The sequence below is a fragment of the Labeo rohita genome, unplaced genomic scaffold (assembly GCF_022985175.1).
Source record: "Labeo rohita strain BAU-BD-2019 unplaced genomic scaffold, IGBB_LRoh.1.0 scaffold_851, whole genome shotgun sequence".
Classification (NCBI taxonomy): domain Eukaryota; kingdom Metazoa; phylum Chordata; class Actinopteri; order Cypriniformes; family Cyprinidae; genus Labeo; species Labeo rohita.
This window is the reverse complement of record NW_026129801.1, coordinates 2,509-10,417: the sequence shown is the minus strand read 5'-3', so window position 1 is coordinate 10,417 and position 7,909 is coordinate 2,509. Positions and strand designations below refer to the sequence as shown.

General features: G+C 36.2%; 1 pseudogene; it reads left to right on the top strand.

Annotated features, from left to right (window-relative positions):
- Positions 1-1,269: 1,269 nt before the first annotated feature.
- Positions 1,270-7,559, top strand: LOC127162188 (uncharacterized; annotated as a pseudogene).
- The last annotated feature ends 350 nt before the right edge of the window (positions 7,560-7,909 follow it).

Sequence of the window (7,909 nt, the reverse complement as noted above, 5' to 3'; positions counted from 1 at the left end):
AAAAGAATTGCAACTCCTGCACTCAGATTTGTTCCATGAGTAAGAAAACACTCATTTCTCCACCACAGTCGCCAATCTACCTCATTAACCACATCACTATGGGTTTCTTGTAAGAAAATCACATCCAGATTTTTTAACCTGATAAATTCTAACTGTGTTAGCCTTCTTCCTATCCCTCATCCCATTAACATTTAAGGATCCCACCCGTATTGTTTCCAAAAGGAGGAGAGAAAGTTGAAAGATCACAGTCAGAAAAAAAGACAATCTTGTCATAGTGATTAGTTAAAAAGTCCCCTTCTTTAGTTTCCCTTTTCCAACATTCATTCTCTTTCGGATCTCAGTGATATGTTTCTTTAGTCTAAACCGTTTCGGTTGCGATAGTTCATCAAAACTACAAACTTTTCTTGCTCTCACTACAGATGAGATAAACTTCTCCAAATCTGGAAAAAACTCACTGACTTTAGTACTTTTTCCTTTAGTTTCATCAAGAAACTCATTAATTTGATCTACAGTATACAAGTCCTCACTAGCCACCTTAGACATCTCTAAACCTTCTGACCACTGTTCATCATCTCTCATACTGTCTTCTGTACATTGAGACAGTCCATCCAAATCATCATCTTTATCTACCGCATGTACATCAGTCACATTCTCATTTTCCACCACCTTTGCAACAACATCACTTACACTCATAACAACAGCAGCGCTGTTTCCAGCCTGCTCACTGCTCTCAGCATCATCATCGCTTTCACTCACCTGTTTGTGCCCGTTACCCTCCTGCAGCAGCCTCCGCTTCTTTGCTACTTGTTTTTTCTTCCGTGTTACTGTATCTCCTGCAGTACCGGCCACACTCTCGCTAGCGTCATTCAAAACATTTAAAGTGGTCTGTAGTTGCATACAACATATATGAGCCTTCACCGTGACTCGACACGAAACGAAATCTCCAGCGTACGTTCCGGTGAATTAAGAAACATTAGAACTTGCCGCCTAAAAGACAAAACATGTTTGAGCGCGGCGTTTTTACATCCTAATGGTATATTCCTAATAGGAGTAGCGATTTTACCAAAACAACTTAACTCTTTTACAATAGCCTCATTAGAGACAAATGGCGGTACATTTGAGATCGTAACTTTAGTTGCCGGGGCTGCTAACGGAGTTACGGGCACAAATGTTTCTTTGATCCACAATCCAATTTCCGTGATCTGATTTACTAACTGCTCTGTTTTTAAGAATACGACAACTGCCTTATTCATTCGTGATGCTGAGAGAATGTTTTCAAAACCAACTACTTCTCCCACCACCACTAGAACTTCCTCTACACTCACGCCAGCCTCAGGTACACACCTGCAGCCATTACGTGGCGACAGGTGTGAGATACCCTGCCTAGATTCACACGCCATACCGACACGCGGCTGACACGGCGAGTGGCTTAACACATTCAATACAATGTTAAAAACTGCAGTCCAGTACAATCTTACCTAAATGTGAGAAAGAAAGAGAAAAAAGAGATAAAGATAGAAATCTTCCAAGCACGCTCTATCCAACACGCTCTACTGGCAGCGCCACTACACTCGCACATGCGCAGAGAGAGAGAGAGATTAAAATATTTAATCAATCTGAATGCTCTGATTACACCAACAGAGGTAATTTATAAGACTGCTCATTTCTTGAGGTAACTGCACATTTTCACTTTATACAGGCAACAGCAATCGTTATAATCTGCTCTCAGACAGCAGCAGAGGAGCTGGAGGAAACTACACTGTCAGTTCTGCTGCTCTAAATCACACAGGAGTTTATGTGTGCAGAGCAGAGAGAGGAAAACCAGCCTATAACACACAGTACAGCAACACACAGTTAATATGGGTCACTGCTGAGTTCAACTGAACCACAGAATGAGTGAAACTCTCTGGAAATTTTCCTTGATGTTTTTAGAGCTTGATGTGTTTTGAAATTTTGTCTTGTCATAATATGCGGCTATAGATGCTTTTTACTGCATCCACTAGCAGGACCTAAATAGGCCAAACTAACCAGCAAAAATATGACTCCTGAGTTGCAAAAATGTAAGACGTTTAATTCTATTGGAGGAAAATCCATAAAAAACTAAAATGTAACTATTGTGGCACAACTGTTTTATTTACATAGGTGGACTTGAGGAAATATAATCAAATAGGTGTGATTAAAAAGTATAATCTGATTATTTTAATAAATGTTTATTAAGTTTTAAATAGAAATACTTGGTGATGACTTATGGATTTTTTGATATTACAACCTAAATATCTTTCTGAAATGCTGCTTTGAAACAATTTAAGTTGTACAAACAGGCTTGACTTGATTTCCAAATTGTAGCTGTAATTGTCTTCTCAGGTGTTTCTCCTCCAGTCTCTGATCATCAGTCCCAACAGAACTCAACACTTCACATCTGTCTCTGTCCATCTGAGCTGTGAGGACCAGAGTGACTCTACTGGATGGAGAGTAAGCAGATATATGGACAGATGGGGGCTGGAAGATTGTCCATCATCAGAGTCGGGATCACAAACTGGATCTACATGTACAATCAGCTCCACCATGATATAGGACACTGGAGTGTACTGGTGTGAGTCTGAATCTGGAGAGAAATATCATGCTGTTAATATCACTGTACACTGTGAGTCTGTTTCTGTGTTTATTTATTTCACAAAGACCTCATTTTATGTTTCGGGTTTAAATAGCTGGATTTTGATCTTAAATTCAATCACCCATTCAATCTCATTCCTAAATGGCAACGAATCTGCTAGACTGTTAAACCTTTGACTATTAAACCATTGCTCAAACTTTGATTGTTGTCATGAAAAAGACAAATTATTGTGATTCTCTAATTATTTATTTATTATTGTTCTTGTTGTCACATTGTCGACACATTCTTACTATATTTTTACTATTTGTCAGCTGATGTTTGTTTGCTCTGTTTGTGTAGTTGATGTGATTCTGGAGAGTCCTGTTCATCCTCTGACTGAAGGAGATACTCTGACTCTACACTGTTTATATCAACATACAACACCACCAAACCTCAGAGCTGATTTCTATAAAGATGAATCACTCATACAGAGTCAAACTACAGAGATGATCATCTCTAATGTCTCAAAGTCACATGAGGGTTTCTACTACTGCAAACACCCAGAGGGAGGAGAGTCACCCAAGAGCTGGATCTCAGTCACAGGTGAGAGTCAATGAAACTGTGAGCTGATTTACTTCTTATGTCCTTGTTCAGATATGGTGCTTGATAAAGTGATTGTGTGTCTCTTCTTCAGTGTTTCATTCAGAATCTCAGATCTCTGTTCTCCACATACTCAGTTCTGTACTGGCAGTTTCTCCATATTTGTTAGTGACAGTCGTGCTGATTTTCTGATTTATTACACTATATTCAGTTAAACATCAAATTGGTCATCATTATTATTAATACTGAGTAGCTTGTCATGCTTTGGGTTTGTAAGGTGTTTTCCTCACTGACAAAACACATGATTTTTTCTAGCCAAATTTGTTTATATACAGTTAAAAGATGATGGTAGGTAGTTCATAAAAACAATAAACAGAGAAAAAACATACATACCTGTTTAAATAAATGTTTGATTGTTTTGTGTGTATTTAACAGTTGCATCTGTTGAAGAGCAGGAAACTGCAATCTGATCTTAATCTGTTGTGATGGTGAGAAACTTCAGCTTCATCCTGGAATCTCTCAGTATCTCAGTTCAGACTGAACATGTTTACTTACTGTTAAAGTCACGTTTTGGGTGTGACTTCTTTCGGCATCTCACAGTTAAAGTGAACATGAAGCAGCATCACAACTCTTTTGACTTCTGAGTAAAGCAGGATATTCAACAAGAAAACGTGTATATCACAGGAAGAGCTTGAAATACTTTTGCTGAGTGTATTTTTGTTCTGGTGCTTTGGCTGGTTTGGGCCTGTCATGAACAGCTGGCTCATATTCGTCATATTTTGTGTAATGGTTGGTTCACAGAAGTGACAGAAATTAACTTTTCCATTTAGGGGTGATATTTGCCTCTTCAGGCTTCATGAAACAGTGAATGTGTGGACTCTCAAGGCATGTTCAACAGTGTCAGCTCACGTAATGTTAACATTTTTACTTTATACAATACATTGCAATATAAGTCTGATGATGAGAAAATTCATTACATTTCTAAAAACAGTGCATGGTATGTTGGTATAGTTTATGTTTAAATGCAGCCTCAAGAGGGCGCCATGAGATAAGACGTCACAGTTTACCAGATGTTTTGGTTGTGACTCCTTTTGGCATTTCACAGTTAAAGTGAACAATGTACTGTTAACATTTTTTATAATACAGTATTACAATATAAGCCTGATAATAAGAAAATTCATTAAATTTAATTCTAAAAATTGTATATGATCTTGGTATAATTTAAGTCTTAATGCAGCCTCAAGAGGACACCATGAGATAAGACTTAACGGTTTACCAGTAGAGTCACAAGAGGAGAGAGTTTGACATAAAACATACTGTAATAAATGAACTAAATTAAATTAAACATGTTAAAAATGAATAATAGCAAAATAGATCTTTATTTTTAAATATATCTAACTATGTTGTACTAATGTTTTCCCATGATCATGCCATTTCCCTAGAAATATACATTTGTTGTTTATGATAATCAGTTTATTGTTAAAGCATGGCATTTCAGGATACAAGCAAGTATCCAGCAATATCCTATGACTCGTGCCTATTTGAATGGACTTGTCTTCCTTGTTTTATTCTTCACCTGTCATGTAATAAACACAAACATGTTTGGTGTCTACTGAGAAACATCACAGATCAGAATCTTTTTGAAAAAAAAATGACTTACAACTGTGATTCAGTCCTGTTAATACAAAGACACCATTAGCAACTCTGGGAATGTGGTGATGAGATTTCATGTCAATTTTCAGAAAATAACATTTCAAATGTAATCGAATGGGACAAACTAGTTGGTTAAAATCACTCACCTTAGACTGAGTTTGATGGCTTGGAGCGTCAGCTGTTGAGGTGTTGTGGCACATGAATTGAGAGATTTTCAGGATTGTGGATATCCCTCACCTAGAAAGAGTGCAAAAGAAAAAGCACCAGTACACAAATACAAACAAATCCACAAAATGTCACTAAGACTTTGGTGATTGACCACTTATGTGGGTTACTGATGCTGGTAAATGTCAGAATCTCAGATATAAGTCCATTGACCTCCAGGTCTCTTGGAAATAGTTATTTAGGAGAAGCTGCTCAGCCTTTCCTGCCTCCTCAGAAGTCCTGGCACTATTACAACTCTTGGTTTAAGGCTCATCTGAGCTGCCTGAAAACCAGCTTCATCTTGTACAAGGAGATTCAATGGTTAAACACAAACGGTGAGAAATCAGCAAATTATGGTGCTGTGAGCTGCAAAAGAGAGGAAAACACTCAGGTTTATCAAGTAATATTCCCTGGGAGATTGTATTTCGCCTCCTCTACCTCCTCTCTGACTCAGCCAGGACACAAACCAGGGAAATTTTTGCTGTGAGGCGACAGCGCTACCTACTGAACCACTGTGCCGCCCTACTTAAACTCCTCACAACATACAGTTACAACATACTTACAACATATTGTCCAGTTTTGCACAAACCCTAGAATTCAACAAGTTTCAAGCCAAAATTTGACCATCCATGAAGCAATTTTTTTAATGTTGTATGTGACAAGGCTGTATCTCAGCTCACTGTATCACCTGGAGGAAGCAGTGAAATGTTCTTTTTTTATTTTTGTGTGTGTTCAGCATTTTACAAAAATGGTAGAGCAACAGAAAGAAATAAATAAGAAAACTTCTGACATACAGCTCTTATCACACTGCACAGAATAGAGAAACATGACTCAGGAAAATGTGAATTTTGAACATGAAAATGACATGTAACTTCTTACAATATCTTACGATATCTGACAGCAACAGAGGACGATAAGATGATATAGTTTAGTCCATAATTCATCTTATCAGTTACTCATTACCAGTTACATAAAACTCCTTAAAAGAAAGAAGGGATTTCTGGTCTAGATACAACCAATGGGATTTTTGAAATATTTTTTGAAATAGTTATAAAACAACAACAACAACAAAAAATATATAAAAATAACTGCATTCTCGACACTGTTATAATATTCCACTCGTATCCTGTAGAGGGAGCAAGTGATGAGAAAGTTGACAGAGAGACATAAGTTACAGAGAGCTGCCTTTATATATTAAGTCAAACAACACTCAGAGTAAACCTGTGAGGGAAATACATGAATGGGTTATAATTGAATAATGAAGAATGAAATTCAATATTAAGATATTTAGATTTTAAGATATGAAGATTTTAAACACTTTATGGTTTGTTTTGGACACAAACTCCTCCTTGTCATGTGACACATGAAAGTAAAACTATTACAGCAGGTGCAGCAGGTTTTGTCATATGAGGAAGTAAACTACATTAAGAGAGAAAAACACAGTGAGTACCAAGATTTCACATCATATTTGATAGCCAAAATCAATCCTGACAGGTTTAAAGTGAAGTATAACAATAAGGCGTATCAGATATTTTGGAATTAGTTTAAACAACATTAGGAGATAAAACACAGATTCTGTAAATCATCAGATTGCACCTTTACTTTCATTTTAACACAGTGCTTGTCTAAATTTGTTATACTGTTTGTGAATAATTTGATTCTGTGTAAATAATGTCAGGATGAAATTGTTTTTCATGTGTGCAGGTCATTACTGTGGACTGACTGATGAGACAGAGGTGGATTTGAGAAAATTAAATGATCAGATGATTCATAACTCACTCTGTGGATCAACATCTGTATCTGTTTTTAGATGAAACCATGACCTCCAGAATGAATCTCTCTGAAGAACATGAAACAAAGATAAAGACAGTCAAGAGGTGAGAGAACTTGAAATGTTTCACATTTTTAATGCTCAGAAACAATAAATGCATACTACAATAGCATTTTCATTTATAGTCTGATTCGGGGGGTGAATCAGATTCACCTGAACACATCAATGTGTCTGTGAGGAAAAACCAACCGATGGATCTTTCAGATCTCTGCAGAGATGAAGACTCTTCTGTTGAATCCATATGAGATATTATGAGTGTCATATATACTGTAGGTGTGGTGTATTATAGACATTGTCATCAGGTGTCCCTGTTACTGCTGGATGTTTTTGTGTCTGTCTTTATATGTGTGTATTGGTCTATTTTTTATAATGCATGAATGAAAAGGGCACATGTGGCAGATTCCTTTTATTTACAGACAAAGAATACTTTCATCTTTTAACTCTCAATTCACAAAAGACTCCTCAAGTGAAATATGAACATTAAAGAGAGGTTCAAACAGTAAAGGTGTTTCTGTCAGAGCAGTGTGAGTTTTTCTGAAACAGTTTTTATTGTTGTTTTATTTTAGTCTGTGGCAGAATGAATCTCCTGAACCCAGCTGTGTGTCCATGAAGAGTGACTGGTCAATGGGTTGTCCAGTTACTTTCAGTTCAGGAGAATCATCTGCTGATCTGAGGTGATGTTTAGTTTACAATATAATTTTTTTTTATACAACCAACCAATTTTATTACCAACTTTTTATGAACAACAACCATTTAAAAATATTATTTTAATGATTATATATATATATATATATATATATATATATATATATATATATATATATATATATATATATATATCTATATCATATTAATTTACAGATTAATTTACATATTTACAAAAATATTCAATGTTTGTTTAACTACAGTCAAAAACATGAAGGACCAGAATCATATACAGCAAAGAAGAACTTAGACTCCATTTTTAAGGTTGGTTTTGTGTGTGTGTGTGTAACCCTCTGGGTAATAACATTAAGAAATTTGTAAAA